Source organism: Ursus arctos, unplaced genomic scaffold (genome assembly GCF_023065955.2).
Source record: "Ursus arctos isolate Adak ecotype North America unplaced genomic scaffold, UrsArc2.0 scaffold_1, whole genome shotgun sequence".
Taxonomy (NCBI): domain Eukaryota; kingdom Metazoa; phylum Chordata; class Mammalia; order Carnivora; family Ursidae; genus Ursus; species Ursus arctos.
In genome coordinates this window covers 62,040,371-62,061,888 of record NW_026622763.1, presented here as the reverse complement: position 1 = coordinate 62,061,888, position 21,518 = coordinate 62,040,371, and positions in this window count along the sequence as shown.

Below are 21,518 nucleotides of genomic sequence, written 5' to 3'. Positions count from 1 at the left end.
CCTACAGCGAATATCATTCTCAATTGGGAAAAGCTGAGAGCCTTAAGATCAGGAACATGGCAAGGATACCCACTCTCGCCAATATTTATCAACATAGTACAAGAAGTCCTAGCAACAGCAATCAGACAACAAAAAGGAATAAAAGGTATTCAAATTGGCAAAGAAGAAGTCAAAAACTCTCCCTCTTCACAGATGACATTATACTTTATATGGAAAACCCAAAAGACTCCACCCCCAAATTACTAGAACTCATAGAACAATTCAGTAATGTAGCAGGATACAAAATAAATGCTCAGAAATCAGTTGCATTTCTATACATGAACAATGAGACTGAAGAAAGAGAAATTAGGGAATCGATTCCATTTACAATACACCAAAAATCATAAGATATCTCAGAATAAACTTAACAAGAGATATAAAGGATCTATACTCTAGAAACTACAGAACACTGATGAAAGAAATTGAAGAGGACACACACAAAAAAATGGAAAAACGTTCTATGCACATGGATCGGAAGAATAAACATAATTAAAATGTCTATGCTATCCAGAGCAATCTACACTTTCCACGGCGTCCCGATCAAAATACCAATGACATTTTTCAAAGAGCTGGAGCCAACAATCTTAAAATTTGTGTGGAACCAGAAAAGACCCCAAATTGCTAAGGAAATGTTGAACAAGAAAAACAAAGCTGGGGGCATCACATTGCCTGATTTCAAGCTATACTACAAAGCTGTGATCACCAAGACAGCACGGTACTGGCAAAAAAACAGACACATAGACCAATGGAACAGAAGAGACTCTGGAAATGGACCCTCAGCTCTATGGTCAACTAATCTTTGACAAAGCAGGAAAAAAACATCCAGTGGAAAAAAGACAGTCTCTTCAATAAATGGTGCTGGGAAAATTGGACAGCTATATACACAATGAAACTTGACCAGTCTCTCACACAATACACAAAGATAAACTCCAAATGGATGAAAGACCTCGATGTGAGACAGGAATCCATCAAAATCATAGAGGAGAACATAGGTTGTAACCTCTTCAACATCAGCCACAGCAACTTCTTTCATGACACGTCTCCAAAGGCAAGAGAAACAAAAGAAAAAACAAACTTTTGGGACTTCATCAAGATAAAAAGTTTCTTCACAGCAAAAGAAACAGTCATCAAAACAAAGAGGCAACCAACAGAATGGGAGAAGATATTTGCAAATGACACTACAGATAAAAGGCTGGTATCCAAGATCTATAAAGAACTTCTCAAATTCAATACACGAGAAACAAATATTCAAATCAAAAAATGGGCAGAAGATATGAACAGACACTTTTCCAATGAAGACATACAAATGGCTAACAGACACATGAAAAAATGTTCAAAATCATTAGCCATCAGGGAAATTCAAATCAAAACCACACTAAGATGCCACCTTATGCCAGTTAGAAAGGCAAAAATTGACAAGGCAAGAAACAACAAATGTTGGAGAGGATGTGGAGAAAGGGGAACCCTCTTACACTTTTGGTAGGAATTCAAGTTGGTGCAGCCACTCTGGAAAACAGTGTGGAGGTTCCTCAAAAAGTTAAAAATAGAGCTACCCTATGACCCAGTAATTGCACTACTGGGTATTTACCCCAAAGATACAGACATAGTGAAGAGAAGGGCCATATGCATCCCAATGTTCATAGCAGCATTGTCCACAATAGCTAAACTGTGGAAGGAGCCGAGATACCCTTCAACAGATGAATGGATAAAGAAGATGTTGTCCATATATACAATGGAATATTACTCAGCCATCAGAAAGAACGATTACACAACATTTGTAGCAACATGCACGAGACTGGAGGAGATTATGCTAAGTGAGGTAAGTGAAGCAGAGAAAGACAATTATCATACGGTTTCATTCATTTATGGAACATAAGGAATAGCAGGGAGATTGGTAGGAGAAGGAAGGGAAGAATGAAGGGGGGGTAAACAGAAGGGGGAATGAACCACGAGAGACCATGGACTCTGGGAAACAAACTGAGGGTTTCAGAGGGGAGGGGAGTGGGTGATTGGGCCAGGCCGGTGATGGGTGTTAAGGAGGGCACAAATTGCATGGAGCACTGGTGCTATATGCAAATAATGAATCATGGAACACTACATCAAAAACTAATGATGTACTGTATGGTGACTAACATAACATAATAAAATTTTTTTTAAAGTTTTTTAAAAAATATTTCCTAAAACAGTATTGGTTAACAGATGATATTAAAATGTAATTGGAATATTTTTTGGAATATTACATATTTCAAGACATAATGAATAAAACATGTAGACAAATCTAGTTAATCAAATTAAGTTATAAAATACTTATTCCAACAATAGTCAATTGTTATATAAGTTCATGTTTTTAAAATGTTTAATTATAGTTAATTCTGGACCAGTTAATTTGTGTTATACATTTTTCATCAAATTAAGAAGAGTATTTCACTTATAATGTTTAATCAAATTATTTATGGTATATAGATTTTTTTTTAGTTAGTCAGTTATCAGTAAAAATCACACCATAGTGAGATACACACAGGTTTATCAAAGAATACTCTGTCTCCTATCATACCCCTAATTACAAAAAATAATAGCTTTAGCTACTCATTATATTAATTATAAATTATGAGAAGCATTATTTTCTTTTCATAACCTATAAAATAAATAAGTTAATTATATCAGATGTATATTTCTAAACTTGACTCGTATTTGTAATAGATCTCACAAAATCAGCGTTTTTTTTTTCTCTCTTTCTATAGAAGTTCACAAAACATGTATTAAGATACCAATTTGAATGGAAAAATGAAGTTGTATTTATACTGGATGGAAAAGTCTTAATCATCCTCCTTAATCCATTGGATTAAAGAAGACTGAGCAAGTGTTTACTGGATGATAGCCTCTGCTTAGACTTCACCTTGTTTTCTGAAATGAGACCTAGTAGTTTCCCCCTGGAACTTACTCATACTTGACTGAGTCTGGGGCCCTGGGGGCGTGCTGAGGTCAATACTGCAGTTTGGCCTGATGCTGCTGCTTATAATTCTATTGCTATTTTCTTTAAAGAAATAGTTTGTGAGAAAAAGTAAATGGTTTTGGTCCTAGACTTTCCTGGTGAGATTAATCAGAACAATCACCAAGGTTACATATTCATAAAAATTTGAGTTTTGCCAAACACATGTCAGGATGAATGATGGATTATTATGAGACAAGGAGAAAGCTTTCTTTCACTTGCTGTAAAAGCAGTAATATTCCCCAAGCTCAGTGTTCCTCTCTTGCAATGCAATTCACCACATGGGAATGTATCCCAGCATACCTATGTCACCCTGCCCAGTCCTCTCTCTGTAGACATTGGAAGGAAACCAAGGGAACTCAGAGAACCACTTTAGTTACTGGTTTTGTTTTTTTTTCCCCCATGAGTAATAGAGTCCTTTGTCTCTGACCCAGAAGTCTGTGCTTTCTACCACTATCTGTGAAACAGTAGTAGGCTAACTTGTTAGATTGCCAATGTGGTAATACGCCAGGCCTTTCACAGTGCTTTGACAGTCTCTGGATATCACAGTATATCTTCCAGTTCAGCCTGAATAATGCCCCAAAGGTGTGAATATGAAATAAAATTTCCTGCATTAAACTTCTGGCTTAATTATCAGAACTGAGAACCAAGACCACCTACATCAACATGATTACTATTTATTCCAAAAAACTTTCACTCAGATACTTCTGTAAACCAGTTAATAATTTCATTGTTTGTGTCAGCAACTTTCTTAAATTGAATTTTCCAAAACTGACAGCTCAAATCAGCCTACTTTTCATGGCACTAGTTCCCTCAACTAAACAAAACATTTGCTTATTAAACAACTCTTTACTTATTGAAATTTGCAGCAAGATCTTCTGACTGGAAACGTATACAATTTGCCCAGTCAAGTTCAGATTTATCACAGTGAAACACCCACCTTAAGCCACACAAGGCTAGATCCCAAATCTCCATAAATTTCTCACTGTAAATTTCTGTTAAGACACTACTAAGACTCTGTCAAGTTGGTGCTCCTTGTTCATGCAGGAGATAGTGTCCTTGGTTCTGTTTGATTCATCAGGTTATTAGAGAGTGTGTGTGTGTGTGTGTGTGTGTGTGTGTGTGTGTGTGTGTGTTATGTTAAAATTTGGGGATTAAAAATATGGAGTGATTACTTTCAGATATCTACACATCTACTAATGCTTCAAAACTGTTCGTTTTTAAAATTTTTTGAGTTTTCAGTATCTATCTCACCAAAATGGTTAGCATCCATATTTTTAATTGCTTGAAATACTATCAAATAGAATTAAATTTCTCTGAATTATTCCCAGTGTGTTACATGTAAATCTATATTGTTGTAGACATGAATTGCAACCTAAACAATATGAAAGAGAGGATGAATTACTAAGCAATGTGTCAAATGATTATTTGGCATCTCCCATAAAATACATGAATAAATGAATACAGTAAGATTTGTTTTTCTTTACATGAAACTAATGTCATACAATTACGAAGTTTAAAAATGACTGTATAAACTACTTCCAGAAAAACTTCTTTGTCCATTGCTTAAGAATACACTTTGCTTCGTTGTATCAATGTACAATTTCACTGTTTCAGTATATAAATATAAGATACTCATCCACTAGGACACCTGGGTGGCTCAGTCGGTCAAGCATCTGAGTTGATTTGGGCTCAGGTCATGATCTCAGGGTCGTGATATCAAGCCCTGCATTGGGCTCCGTGCTGGGTGTGGAGCCTGCTTAGGGTTCTCTCTCTTTCTCTCCCTCTGCCCCACCCCTCTCTTAAAAAAAAAAAAAGATACTTATCTGCAAAATTCAAGGAAAATGTATATACAGGATTCTGGTTTTCCTTCATTTCATCTTTGGCAATAAGAAAAAGCTGTAACAGCCAACAATGAAAAATGGCATGACATAATATTATATATTTTGAATTACCAAGTCCTATTTTTTCAAAAGTTGTCATATTGTATAAAATCTACCTGGCAATTTATCTTTTTCTGAAGTTAGTGGTTGTAGGAGGATGATTTCATTATTTTACCAATGTGCAATCAAATGCAAAGTCTCTCTATTAAATTCTGCAGGCCAGATTTTTCTTTACAATAGTCAGGCCTGCTTTAAGAGAAATAATGTGGTTATAGCTTTCTTTCTAAGTATGTTAAGCTTTGATTAAAGGCTGCTGCAGAAAATGGCTTTGACTAATACAGAAAAATGTGCAAATACAATTTGAAAGTTATTTAATAATGTGTGGTGGGGAATATTTCTGCTACTTTCCAGCTAAGAAGACTTTAAAGAGACATGCAGATAATTTAGATAAAACTGAAATTTGTTGATCCTCAATTTTAATGTATACTTACTAATAAAAAGATGACACTATTTTTTAATGAAGAAAAAGGCAGTGGTAAAAAGGCCTTCAGAATAATCTTCCCACTTTGTAAAACAATACCAATTCTATCATGCCAGGTCTAAAGCTTATTTAATCATAATTACATTGAGAGAAATAAAACTCTACTTAGCCTCAAAGCCAGAGAAATGAAACCAGATTGTGAAATATAAAATTACCTATCAACATCACTAATTGAAAAAGTTGAGTTTTAAATATGATTCTTTTAACATACCTATATTTGTATTTATATATAATTCATTATTTTTAGTCAATAGAAAAAAATGGTATGTTCTGATGGTAAATATTTCAACCCAGTTTTTTAATATTGTAAATTACTATTTGAATTCATGAATCTGATAATTAATGTTAACAGGATCAAGCAACATGGGAAGAATCTAGCTGAATAATCTGATGAAGCAAAAATACCTACAAACAACTGATGATATGGACAGTGTGTGATACTTTGACAGACGAGAACTATGCTGGAATGACACTAATCCAAATGGAAAGACTGTGTCTGAAGTCAAGGAGTTGGGTGAGTTAGGTGCAGTCACACAAATAGACCCATTTTAAGTACTCAGATCAAGTAAGTATCGAGGGTAGCAGTATAAACTTGAAAGATCAAGCAGATAGTGGCTTTCCTTGTAAGCATGCTAGGTGGAAGTGCAGAAGATCAGGGATGAAGAGACGATGGTAGAAGATATAATTCATGGCTTGTATCCAGTAACAGAGAGAAGCAAGTATCCAAGAAGAGAGATTTGATTACAAGTTTTGGGAATTCAGCGTTCTTCCTTTAACTCTAGGGTAACATAGAAATATGATAGGCACTCATTACATATTTTGTATATGTATATATATAAAATATCTATAGATATATAAATTTTTAAAAGATTATTCTGAAGGCCTTTTTACCACTGCCTTTTTCTTCATTAAAAAATAGTGTCATCTTTTTATTAGTAAGTATACATTAAAATTGAGGATCAACAAATTTCAGATATATAAAATATCTATATATGTTTAAGAAAGTATCCTATTGAATATATATTACATATAATGAATGCTTATTGTATTTCTGTATTTTCTCTAAAGAAGATCTATATAGAGGAAATGAACAAAGTGAATTAAGGAACCAGGAAAAGAGGAGGGGCTGGGTAGTGAGAAACTCATCTCACACATCCAGATATCCAGCACAGGAAACAGAAGTAAGAATGATTTTTGTAACTAGGTCAGCATTTCTTTTTTTCTTTTCTTTTTTTTTTTTTTTAAGATTTTGTTTATTTATATGACAGAGAGACAGCCAACAAGAGAGGGAACATAGCAGGGGAGAGGGAGAGGAAGAAGCAGGCTCCCAGCTGAGGAGCCCGATGTGGGACTCGATCCCAGAACGCCGGGATCACGCCCTGAGCCGAAGGCAGACAGTTAACGACTGCGCTACCCAGGCGCCCCCCTAGGTCAGCATTTCTAGAAGCAAAAGATCATTATATAATCTCTTCATGGATTCTAGAACCATGCTTAGAGTATGGGTGGGAACATAATTAGGGGCAAATGGTCATGCCTTCCAGGTATAGTCATGCAGACTGGAAGTTGAGTATTTGCTAGTGTATTGTCTGTCATTGTAGTTTACTGATTGCTACTTAGGAGTCAAACTAATTTTTAGGTTTTGAATGCTAATTAGAGTATATCTAAGGTTTGTTCATAATTCTAAGGGGAGCTCAGCAGAAGTATCTCCTGTTATGGGGGTAAAATGTAGTATATCCTTCCAAAGACTGGGGAAATTATCCTCAGGCTAGTTGAAGTCAGGGGAACTGAGAGAAAATTCTAAATTGTAGACCATGAGGAAAGTAGGTCATGTGTGGTAAAATGAACCTAAATGTCAGGACTGTGAGGTTGGCAAAACTGACATAAAAAAAAAATGAAAGAGACAAAAGCTCAGAATTTGGAGAACAATTAAGGATGAACAGTATAAAAGAAGTTCAGGCAAGTGGTTTCATGAGTAAGCACAAGAAAAATGTTAAAGGTCCATTTTTAGATTTGCCAGCTCCATGGTGCAGGAGTGTGCTGGAGAGGTCCAAGGAATCATGCGGAACTGGTCAGAATGTATGGCAAAATGCCAAACTTTATTCACACAAAAGTATAATATGTTAGAGCCTCACTTTTACACCTCATCTCCAGAGGCAGGTTACAAGATGTCTTAGATTTGACATTTCTAATAATTCTAATACTCCAAATTTAAACTCCAGGTTTTGAATTCCAAAAATGTCATTATATATTATATATGAATATAACTAATGTATGCTTACTTTAAGTAAATAATTGTATACAAAATATTATGTGCATTGTTCTTTTAATATAAATTTTGGTGCAGACATCGTTATCATCCTAGTTTTAAAGCTGAGGAAAATGATCATTAGAAGGATTTAAAACATCTTATACAATGCCGACGAGCTAAGAAACGGCATACACAGGATACTATTCCTGAACTATCAGATGGTGCTCCTAACTTTCATGTAGTGCTATGTTTTTATATTAAAATTCAATTGTATTTTTAATCTATAAATATTTGGGTTAAGGAAGGCAAATCTAGGCAAATAATAATCATAGCAAGAAGTAATCTTTTGGTTTCAGCCAATGAAATATCCGTTCTCATAAACAAAGTCAGAGTGATGGCACATTAAGTAACCCCTACATTAGAAGCAACATGAAAGTATCGTTTAGTTTCATGTATTATCTTAATTTTTTCTAAAAGACTGGCTGAGGCAACTTTACTACTGCTATAAAAAGGAACTAAGCATTCTATTCAGTGAATATAAAACCATATCAAGAAAACCATAAGCATTCATTTTTGGGTTCAGAAAAATGCTCAAATTTGTTAACTTAGCACCAAAGATATTGTTTTCTGAGCTTTCTGCACATAAACTCAAAAATTAAATACACTTGGAATAATTAAAATTATGGAAGATACTTTTTATACTGAAAATGTTATTCTTCCTGTGAAAGTATACAGAGTTGAAAATGAAGAAATACGCAAATAAATGAAACCTATGTTAGATTCTTGTTTTAAGGTGTACAAAAGGGACCTTAGAATGTACTTATGCGTCTCAAAGGATCAGCAAAGAAGTTTATGCACAAGAAGGGATCAGAAAAGAGATTGTGTTAAGCATAACTTTCAATGCTATAGTGAATAAAATATTGAGGTAATTAAGGTATGAAGGACATGCAAATTAGATTTCCAACATTTTTTACAGTGTAGTAATTATTTTGATGAAAAATAAAAGTATACCTGTATATACAATAAATATATTTCATATATGAGTTTTGTGATGATTCAGAGGAGTTTTCTTTCCCAGTTTTGCCCAAGATCTCTAGTAGTTTAAACTACTTTGTTATTGCGTTAGCTATTATTTTTTTAAATATTTTATTTATTCATTTGAGACAGCACAAGCAGGGGGAGCAGCAGAGGGAGAAGGAGAAGCAGAGTCCCCACTGAGCATGGAGCCTGATGCGGGACTTGATCCCAGGACCCTGAGACCATGACCTGAGCTGAAGGCAGATGCTTAACTAACTGAGCCACCCAGATGCCCCAGCTTTAACTATTATTTGTGGAACATTTACTACGAGCTATGCACTTCATATCTCATATGTCTTATCAGTTAATCCTAATCAAAAACCTATGGGATAAATATTTATTCCTACTTTGAAGATGAAGTTGATGATTGAAGTTGAAGATTATCCATGTCACACAACTGTGAAATATAAAGCCAAAATTAAAAATAGCTCTGTCCAATTCCAGTTTAAGTCTTTCCAGTCAGTGAACGAATGTCTTTACTCTTTGTCTACTAAAAACGCATTGCACTCTTCTGGAATATATTTATTCACAAATTCATTTCCTTGTTTTATCCCACAGGGATTCCTGTCTATATAATTCTAAAATAACAAATGTATTTATATCTAACCACATACTTATTTTAAGATTCAAATAAGATGTAAGTGAACATACTTTGTGAGTTGATATATAAAGCGTAACTATTAAGTTGCATAATCAGTATTGATTCTTTAATTGAAAACCTGTCTTATGTTTTCATTTCACTGAATCAATTTACATTCTGCTTGTCTTTAGATGGTGATAATTATCTAAACCTGAATTTGAAACCAATTAAAGGAAGATGCAAGATTGAGAGAAATGAAACAGCAACTCTGGTACTATCTGGGCTTGATGGTGAGCCACAATCAAAATTTCTAATATTTCTCCAGAGTCTAGGCATTGGAAGAGTCTGATTAGGTAAAGGTGACATTGTTCTTCAGAACCTATACATATTAAAGCTCACTAACATGGCTCGAGAAAACTGGAGCCCCTGATCTACCTCTGGAAGGCAAGATGAACCCTGGCTTACCTGGGCTTAATTCAGGGAGTATCATCAAAGCACAAAATGCCAAGCCTTTGTTCAGGCCCAGCTGAAAATGATGCTAACAGCACAGTGTGAGATCTGTCATAATTCAGCTAAAGGGATGAGTTACGCATGTCAGTTGTGTATCAATACAAGTAAACTGGTCAAAGCAGTCAATTAGCTCTATACGCAATCATCTGGAATGTACCCAAAAGCCCTCCAACACTCTGCCTTCATTCATTTCTTAAACAAATAATTATCCCTCTTCTCATGCGTGCTAGACACTATTCCAGGTACTTGGGGTTCATCTGTGACACAGAAAAACACTGTAGTTGTAAGCCATGCAGGGCATATACATACTCTCCTCTTCCACTATTTTCCAGTTTATTCTGCTTACTCTAAACCTTAGAATATGGTATTAACCTGACTTTCCTTAATGTAAACATAATTCTCTACTTACACGTGTATATATTTCATAGATAAACAAATGTTTCACAAAACAGCACCGAATCTATTGTCATTCTATGTTAATCTGTTTCTTTTAAATTAATTCATTACTTTTTCTGTTCTCTAAACTTAGTGTTTCACCTAAATTTCATATTTGATTAAACATACTCATATCTTCAAAGTGTTTAAGTAACGATAACCAGCTTATAAATTGTTTCCCTCATGAAAATATAAGAATTGATTCCGAACATATGATTACTATTATAATCATAAATACACAAGGTATATTTTTATCTAAATGGATTTTGCGTGCTAAATAGGCCTAAATGACATATATTTATTTTAAAGGACACATTTTCCAAACGTCCAGATATGTCTGAATTCAAATTAAGGCTAAAATTGTTACCTTTTTTACTGCATACTTAATAAGATATAATATTGTATAACATTTTTTTAAATTAATTATTCTTGTGAAAATTGAAACAAATTTGTATTAATCCTAAAGGAAGTCTTTACAATTCTCAGTATATAATTTCTTATTTTATGTTATTTGCGAAGCATATTAAAAAAAAATAAAAGAATCATTCTGGTTCATATTCTGAACAGAAGTGGACAGAACTGAAACATAACCAATCAATACTCTTCTTGTTCTTTTTATTCTTATTTTAAGGATATTATACCACTTTATTAAATAAATCCACTTAAAGATTTTAGTGAAAAGGACATCATAGCTGATTCCTTATCTACACATTCTGTTTAGATATTTAGATACTCTGAACAAAAAAGACAAAAGGAAAATAAGACAAATAGTATAATCAGAAAGAAAGTTAAAGGCAAATATAAAAGCTACTGAAAGACTGAATTAGAGTCCCAAATGAAGCAATGAGTGTTTACAGTCACTGTTATGCTATAGATTAAAAAAAAATGCGTAACTCATAAGCTATTCTTAGACCCAGATGAATGTTTTCACAAAGAACAAGGAAGTCTTTATATTTCTATCAATGTTGTAATAAAATTAGCCAAAATTCTGCTTGCCAAGCTCTGTCAAATTTCTCTATAATACTGTACTTTAATCTTGACAAATCCATTGAAATCTAAACTTTTTTTTTTAAGAGGAAAAAAATTTAGACCCAGAGGGATTGTGACTTGAGGGTTCGCTGCACAATCATTAATAGAAATTGAGCTTCCTGAATTCTTTTGTTTTGTTTGCATATAGTTGACATACAATGTTGCATTGCTTTCAGGTGTATAACATAGTGATTCAGCTTCTCTATGCATTGTTCTATGCTCGCCACAAGTGTAGAGCTCCCTGAGTTCTAATACTGCCCTTTCTACTATAACATGCTTATATTTGGGAGTTTACAAAACCCAGTATGCTTACCACATGCAGCAAAAATAGTGGATTCTAAATATAATGATGATGATGATGATAAGTAAACTAGAATAAACATTTATGTAAAGGGCAGGGCAAATAAATTAAGAAATAGGCTAACAATATATATAGGTTTTAATTCGGCATTTCATTTTTCATAGGATATATTCTAGCTCTGTTCCAAATAGTAACAGTAAAACAAATGTCAATTAAATATAACAAGTTAATAAGAAAAAGATAAGAAGAATTATATGCAAGATGTTTATCCCTCTTCCGTACTCCAACAGTACACTTCATACAACTAATTCATCATTTTTATACAAGGTACAGCATGGAGAATATAGCCAGTGGTAACTGTGATAGTGTTATAAGGTGACAAAGCTACACTTGTGGTAGGCATATTATAACATAGCTTTGTCGAATCACTGTGTTGTACGCCTGAAAGTAACATAAAATTGTGTGTCAACTATATTCAAAATTAATTCTTCACTTTTATTGTAAATATACTTACAGTATCCCTCTCTAGATAATGGGCTTCTAGAAGGCAAGTACTATATTTTACTCATTTCTATGTCACAGTTTCTGGTACAGTGACAGTGTACAATTAGGCACTAAACAAATGTTGTTGAATAAATGAAGGAAAATGTTACTTTCAAAAATATATGTGTGATTTACAAACATATGTGTGACTTCCAACATAAGCTGTTAAAGTACAGCAAAATTAATTAAAAAAAAAAAAAACTCTTCTAACCATGTCTATGCTGCTTAGAAGAGTGAAATGGCAGTCTTTCAAGGTCTCTTTTGCATCCTCCTGATAATAAATTATTGTGTTCCTCCTGAGTTTGAACTTGCATCTTTAAAACTTGGTAGCTGATAGTTGAAAGCCCAAATATAATTCATACTTTTCTAAAACAGGTAAATTAATTCTTGGAGTTCCCACCAGGATTCTGGAGAACCCTTGGTAAATGAATGGCAAATTTCCTTTATTAAAAAAAAAAAAAATGACAGTACTACTCTTTTTCTTGGGAATACCAAATTACCAGGTTCAGTAGATGGATGACCAAAGGTGTTGGTACTGCTATTGTTGTTATGGCTAACCTAACTATAATTGATATATAATCTGGAGTTTATTTATAGTAACTGATTGATTCAACAAGTGTTTGCTACATGCTGTTTCCTGAGCTAGAGCCCAGGAGATCAAATTTAGTGACATTTAGTTCATTATGAACTGAATGAGCCATCAACCTTGGAATAAGAATGATATCAGTCATTATTTGTACCATTAAAATACATCATCACAGTGTAGTAAGAGCATAGGTTTTCTTATTTTAAAATGGTCAATATACTTTTGAAAATCAATAATTTGTTCTAAACATTTATTCCTTCTCTAGAGGTAGCTACTTAGGAGATTAGTTTTAGTCATTAAAGGAAAAAAAAAATGTTTCTCATGATCTATCACACAAGGTAACAACCAGAAACAGTCATAGATTTGTCTTCTCTAAAATGAAATTTTAAATCCATTTGTAGCTTCACAGTGGGGCCATTTTATTAGTAATGTATATCTTTTCTTCCCTCTAAAAACTGAGCCGGAGGCAAGAGCTAGATGCAGCTATGCTATTTCAAAAAGTGATTTTGAGGAAATGGGTGACTGGGTGGTTTGAGTGGGTGACTGGGAAGGTTGAAACGGGAAGAAGAAAAAGACTACCCAAAGGTATGTGTTCAAGTTGGCCATCATTGTAGGAAAATCGCGTTTGTTCCCATTGGGAACACAATCATCTCAGAATTGTCTGCCACAGGGACAAAAGAAGGGAGAATCTTTCAGATGCCCACACCTATTAGTCAAGGGTTTTACCATGCACTATCAACACTTACTCCATTCTAGATTTGCATATACGTCAGAGCTGCTTGCAGGTTCCTTTGGGCATCCCATGTGGCAGTGGACAAGAATCCCAGAGCAGAAAGCTAGAGATACATGATTCAGCTAAGCAGGTTGCAATTAGGTTCTATTTGCATATAGCTGCTTTCCATAGCCCTTCCTGGAGTAAAAGGGTGAGTTGAGGGAATGTGAGTTAGGACATAAGTGGTGTCTGATATGGTCACTGAAGTTCTTGCTTTATATTTGAGAATACTATCAAGTCTAGGTGTCTCTGCTTGTTTATGTTGCTGCCTAAGCAGATTGTTGAGTTCTGGTTATGAAAAGATTCCTTTCCAGAAAAGGTAATAGCATTGGTTCTCTTTTTAGTGACAGTCATAAATATCATATTTTAAAGATATCTATACCTGTATCTATAGATATAGATACAGATATCTAGATATATATATATATATATATATATATATACACATACATATATATGGCATTTAATCATGTTTCTAGCTGTGTACATGTATTTCCATTTCCAAATACATTGAAAATAACAAGACAGGAAAAATATACATATATTTTTGTTATCCTATAGCTCTATTTATACAAACTTATGTGCCGGATGCACAACACTAAAGCAATGCAGGTAAGGAAAGCCATGCAGTTCCATCCTAAGCACTATTTTTGGCCATGTCCATAGTACACAGAGCTACTACTCCTGTAGCCTAACAATATTCAGTGGCTTCTAAGATGCCTGGAGGGTTGGAGAGGATGGCAATGATATTCTAGGATCTAGGTCTTTGCTGAAAGACCTCTTGTATAATTTTGCTTGAGTTGTTAGAATTTCAATTTTTACCTGCCTAAGGAGAAGCATTCTTTAGAATTCACACACACACACACACACACACACACACACACACACACACCCCAAAAACTCTATCACCAGTTCACACATAATAAGATGTGACGGACAATTCCCTTCTAAAATGTCTTCTTGGTAGTGTCTGTAAGACTTAGGAGGATTTGAGAATAACTTACCACAACTGCTCATAAATTCAAATGATGTGGTAAAAACTACATCAAATTTGTCAGGTGCCAATAGCCAATGGAGAATTTTATTTGCATACAGCTTTGTCCAATATGTCTATTAACCTGTGAATATCCACTACAGTGACTCAAGCCTTGCTTGTACCCATGTACTAATTAATGGATGTTATCTGAAGAAAGTGTGATATTGAGAAATATGACTATTTTTAAATCAAAATTATGTTTGTGCCTGGAAAGTTAAGGTAGAAATCTTCCTCTCCTTATATATATCCCATTACCTGGTTGCCTTCCACTTTCAATAACTAGACTGAAGATTTGGGGAAAAAAATACACTGAATTTATCACTTCTAAAGCAATCACTCATTGTTATTCTTCATAACCTTTGAAGATTACTGATAAATACCCTATCCTTGACCTTCCGGAATACAACGGACACCAAGGAGGACAATTAGGAAGACTCAGTTGCTCGTTGGAGATCCTTACTTTAACAAAAATGCTACAATAATTTAAAGACGTAATATGTTGAAAGGAGGTAGAGAGAAATATGAACATCGACGTTCATTTTGATCTCTCATAGTCACCATAATTTTTCCTCTTGTAAGGACACATTTCTTCTGAGAATGTACTATATAAACAAGAACATAACTTGTAATCTACCAAAGATAACTTTTCCTCTTGACATATCTGCTGACTGCTTTCTGTGCCGAAATTTCCAAGATGCCATTACAGGTCGTGGATTGCTAATGTAATTAGTGGGGTCTAGATCAATAATTAGATTACTAATCTGCTAAAAAATCATTTAGAAGTCTCTACATACAGCACATAATATACGCTATAGGGGAACCAAAAGAAGAAATTATGTCATTTCTATTTTGATGTAGCCATCAATCTGATGAAATATTGTGAAGTGGGGAACAATGAAGAAATACAGTTTAGTACTGACTGTTACTGCAATTAAGGGTTGCAAAAAGGTAAAAGAACAGTGTGTGCAAGAAGTATTGCATAAAGAAGTTAAAGATTAATCTGGGATTTAGAGAATGAACAGTTTCTACCAAGGAAAGAAAACTTCTAAACCTAAAAAAAAGGGAACTAGCCCATGAATGCAGAGAAAGAATTGAGAAAAAGAGGTGTTTTGCTCAGTTATCTCCTCAAATAAGGAAGTTCCAAAACAGTATAGAATAAAAGTTAATTAATACCAATAAATAAATTTCTGGGGAGTCATAAATGTCAGACAACAGGGTTTATATATTTTCAGAAAGGAAGTGATAAGGTAATGCTATTAAGAAAAAAGTGGTTTTAGAGAAACTGGCCGAAGAATTTTCTATCAGGGAGCTTGTAGACTAACAATACGATGGAATTATGAAAATGAAAACTAGGATGGCGAAGAGAAAGAATGGACAGGAAGGTGCAGTTCCAAGAGAAGCTGAAAGTAAAACATTATTTCACTTTCCCCCAAAAGATTATGTGGGAGGGATGAAAGGAAAGAAAGGAAGAAAGAATGCCAAGATTTGTGGTTTTTATTTTTTATTTTATTTTTTTTTTAAGATTTTATTTATTTATTTGACAGAGAGAGAGACAGCCAGCGAGAGAGGGAACACAAGCAGGGGGAGTGGGAAAGGAAGAAGCAGGCTCCCAGCGGAGGAGCCTGATGTGGGGCTCGATCCCATAACGCTGGGATCATGCCCTGAGCCGAAGGCAGACACTTAATGGCTGAGCCACCCAGGCGCCCCAAGATTTGTGGTTTTTAATAATGAAGAAGAAAGAAGTGTGCTCCCATGAATTAAGTGGAGATAACTGAAGAACAAAAACAATTTGGACAGGAAATATTGATTTCATTTTGGAATATGGTCATCTTGGGCTGAGTGCAAGGCATGGAAGTAGAAATTTCCTCTAGAATGGTGGAAAACAGGGGGGAGAAGTACTGAAGAAAAACAGGAGATATAAGTCCATTGAGACAGTAACTAAAGGTGCCTATACTTTATGCTAAAGTATAAAGCAAAAATTTGGTAAGAATAAAATCTTGAGAAAGAGTCACAGAAAAAAATGGAGAAGAATGGTCAGAAAGAGTATAGGAATAGAAGAACCTGTAAAAAATATATATAAAAAGATGTTAAAAAGTACGAATTTTTAAAAGTAGGACAATAATGTAATATACTTCCTTTCATATCATGCTTGAAAGTAATTTTAAAAGTAACTGTCATTTGTCATGTGATCTATTATCATGAGAGCACTTGAAGAAAAGGAGAAAGTACACTGTTATTTTGGCAGTAAAAATTTGGCACACCTGAAAGCAGAAATTCCAGTTAACCCTCCAGCATGTGTACCCTGAGAAACTAAAAAAGAAAATCTGAAGTTATTCCTATGGACACTCTCCAATCACCACCTTAAAGTATAGAACAATTTACTTCATCAAGGAGTGAATGATGACTTGGTGCTTGTTCAAAACTGTTTCTTAAAGTGTGATTATTGAGGGGTGCCTGGGTGGCTCAGATGGTTAAGCATCTGCCTTCAGCTCAGGTCATGATCCCAGGGTCCTGGGATCGAGCCCCGTGTCGGGCTCCCTGCTTGGCAGGGAGCCTGCTTCTCTCTCTCCCTCTGCTGTTCCCCCTCCTTGTGCTCTCTCGCCCTCTCTGTCAAATAAATAAATAAAATCTTTTAAAAAAATAATAAAGTGTGATTATCGAAACTAATTCTGAATTACAGTGTATAGTGGATATTTTATAAACCCCACCCGCACCAACAATTAAGCACAGAAATCAAAGAAAAAACAATGTGGAATTGCCATTAGTGGGAAGAGGGTGAGCGAGAAGCAACTGAGCAGGTCTTAAAGGCACAGCAAACAACCAGACAGAATTTTGAGGACTAGCAAGGAAGGGTGAGCTGTTTACATTCACATTTACTCGATTTGGCTCACCAGAGTTTTAATCTCAGACAAACAGCTTGCTGCATCTTTGCTTAATACCTTCTGGGTGGAAACTAATTTTACTGTTGATTAAGTAGAAACATTTTTTGCGCTTATACCACTATTTAAAGGGATAGAATCCAACAACTATTTTTTTTCACTGTACCAATCATTTAATACTCAGGCATATTATTTATATGTGTGTCTATATATATATATATATATATAATTACAGTCCTTCCAAATAAAATACAGTTATAGTCATGAATATCTATTTACTTCTATTTGAATAAAAGAAATAACAAATCCCTGAAATTTTAGTTTTGAAATGACACAGCATTAAATTTCAACCCACCTCCCTCCACACGCGTTTATTTTATTTCTGTACAGTCACACCACTCTTCTCAAGTAAATGGATTTGGTGCTTCTTTTCTTTCCTATATTTTGCTTTGCTTTTCTCCTTCTAACCTAAATTGCCAGTTAAGTGCCATTCACTTGACAATGCATGAGGTACCTATATAATGCACTTTCTGAAGGTAATATATTCTACTGTTTTATTTTTAGAGGCAAAATTCTGAATGTTTATAAAAGAGCCATTAAAAACAATGTCACACAAGGTACTGTCTCCAGATGAAAATGAAGAGTGACACCCCCCAGTTCATTTATATATCAACACCTCTCTCCCCATTCAAAAAGAAAAAAAAAAAAAACCTCTACAAACTGACAATTAAAAAGAAATATATATTTGTCAATTCTCTCTATGTACATCATCTCTCTAATTTTTTTTCTCTATATATGCATCATCTCTCTATTTTTTTTTCACGAACCTATAGTCTTCTCAAAAATATGATAAACTCCTTCACTGTAAGACTGTCTTTCAACTTCTTATAATTCACCATGCAAACCAAACTTCTGGTTACATAGCATATGTTAAACATATATTTTCAGATTTAATTTGATTTAAATTAGAAAATGTAAAATATTTAAAAAAGCAAAAAGACCCAGTTTTTATAGTAAAAGTTCAATAAATGTTGGCTGAAAAACTGAAAAAATAAATGAATATAGCTCTGGGAATTTTATTTTTATTACTTTATCTTTATTCAAATTAGTCCTACACACACACACACACACACACACAATTTTTTTAATATCCAAACTGAAGTCATGGGAGCTAGAATAGAGAGCTTTCCATCTCTTAGATTAAATCACTAATCACTCAATTATTTCAAATCAGCTCTTTAAATACAACTCAAGTATTCTTCTGTTCAGTTTTCTTTGGTATAAATGTTTCAGAGGCAGGAACAATTAAGTGTCTCTGTAATCCTAATCCTTACCATATAAAAAAGGTCTGTTAGTGAAGATTATGATGACTTATATTTGTATAATTTAATGTAGTTTTTATTCCAAGGTCCCTTTGAACTTAATAGGGATATCACTAACTCCTCCTTTCCTCTTTTATGTTCAAGTGCAGAAGGTTTCGTCAATCAATCTCTTCATTCATGGTCCATCATTACCATTCACAAAAGGCATCTCTCTTGTTTGAATTACAGTTATTTTATTTTTCTCCAATTTCTATGACTTGAATTTTTCTAAGACTTAACTATGTCTTTAGAGTAGCAGGTGTTCTTAATTTTAGTGTAGTATTAAATGTAAATTTGCTCCTTTATGGTTAGCAAATTTTCTGTCCTATTTAAGAAGTTTTTCTCTTACCAAAGTTCAGATGGTAGATTACTACATTTTCTTCTGGGGTAAAAAAAATATGTGTGCACCTGTTTGCATGTGTGCATGGACACACATATGTGCGTTTCACATTTAGGAATTATGATTTGCATTTGGTGTGAGGTTATGAGGATGGAAGTTAAATTTATTAATATATTCTATGACTATTCAACTGATCTAGCAAAGGGTATTGAAAAAAATCTCTCCACAATACTGCAGTGCCAAATTTACCATACATTAAAGATATCATATACATACAAGTCCATTTTGAGACTATTAACTTTTTATTAAAACCCTGCATCTAGTACAGTATGTCTTCAAAATTATGCTTATAATTACACATTATCTTATCTATTGTTGGTCCTTTTTATTTCCACACACTTTTTGGAATCAGCTTATAAATTTTCACACACACACACACACACACACACACACACACACACACAAACAATAACTTAAAACTTCTGGACTCTGAAGGAGATTGCAATTAACATATAGATTAATTTTCATTTCTATTTCCAACCCATAAATACGGATTATACCTGAATATTAATCCTGATATTTAAGTCACTGCAATGATTTTTGTTCCCTTTGTAGAGCTTTTATACATATCTTATTAGATTCCTAAGTTTTGGTGCATTTTAATGCTATCATAAAACATGATACTTAAATATCCACCTATATCACTATGTGTACCTTCATTCCATTACTTCTAAGTACAGGAAAATATTTCATGTATATCCATTATATTTTTCCTCAACACTATCCTAGTTAGCTAAGGTTGTCTTCAAAATTAATTCACCTTTAATAGTATTTCCAATCTTTAAAATCTTACCTCTTATCCACCAGGACTTGAAATTAGTCAATCTATTTTATAATTTAATATCAGTCAGGTGACACTTATGTTTTATTTAGCACTTTTGATAACTAAGTATTATTATGAATACCTATTCATTTTCTTGCATTTAGTATTCCTTCTTTTATAAACTACATGCTTATATCCTTTGTCTGTTGTTCTCTTTTTGGTATTGTTTATTAGAGTTTCTTATATAAGCCACATATTACTCCTGTCAGTATTCAGTTATAAACAATGGAAATCTCAGTATATGTCACCTATGAAACTTATCTACAATATACATCAATAATTAACATGTGCCATTATTAGCCACTTAACAATCTTCATCACTTATGGCATGACCACTTACTGGTTTTGACCTCCTTCCTACTTGCCAAATATTTAGATAGTTTTGGGCCCATAGTACCAACTATTTGCCAATATCCTATGATAGGCTGTTAGGTAACCTAAAATTCATGCATTATAAAATCTGGGTAAGGAAGGTTCAGCCTGTGAAGAGAAGTAGATTTTGTAAACTGAGGTACATGCTGTGTACTGGTTTTTGGACATACGGTAAATTGAAAAATGTAATTACTCTTAGAATGTTATGAAATGTTTGCAGTGAAGAGAAGTATTTCTATGCAAAATGCAGATGAGCATGATACTTACACTCCATTATTAAATAGTACACACAAAATAACAGAAGGCCATTGGAAGTAAAATGCTTACATGTACAATGTAATAAAGTTTCAAATGTAAGAGAACTATGGAAGTAAAGTGCTTACATGTGAAATATATTAAAGTCTCGGCTCTTTTATTTTTTCAATATCCCCATGGCATTGATTATAGAATATAATTTATGCAAAGTATTTTAGACAAATGTGTAAAGTATGTTAAAAGTAAACTGCCCTGGAGAGGGAGTTAAGATGGTGGAGGAGTAGGGGACCCCTTTTTCAGCTGGTCCCCTGAGTCGAGTTGGATAGGTACCAGACCAGCCTGAACATCCACGGAATCAGCCTGAGATGCAAGAATATACATCTGGATCTCTACAAATGAACATCTCCAGCGATGAGTATTGAGGTACGAAGCGGGAAGCCATGAATCCGCGCACAGATATCGGAAGATAAACAGAATGGGGAGGGCGCCACTGCATTCGGGCACCGGGAAGCGGTAGCCACCCGCACGGGGGAGCGGGCAGACTCGCGGACGGCAGCCACAAGGGAGCAGACTGAGACTGTGAGCCGGGGAACAGGCAACCAGACTGAAAACAGGAGCTCTGGTGTGCTCACTGGATCCAGACTGAGACCGGGAGCTTCCGGAGCGCACGCAGGGCGGCTGGCGGTGTTAGAAACACAAAGGACAGAGACACACCGGCCCTGGAAGTGAGGGCTGGGATGCTGGGTGTGGGGCGCACATCCCAGGATGCTGCAGGGTTGAGCAGCACCAACACAAACAGAGTAAAAGTGGCCAGAACATCAGTGGAGAACGGTCTGCGATCCCTCTGTTCTGAGACAGA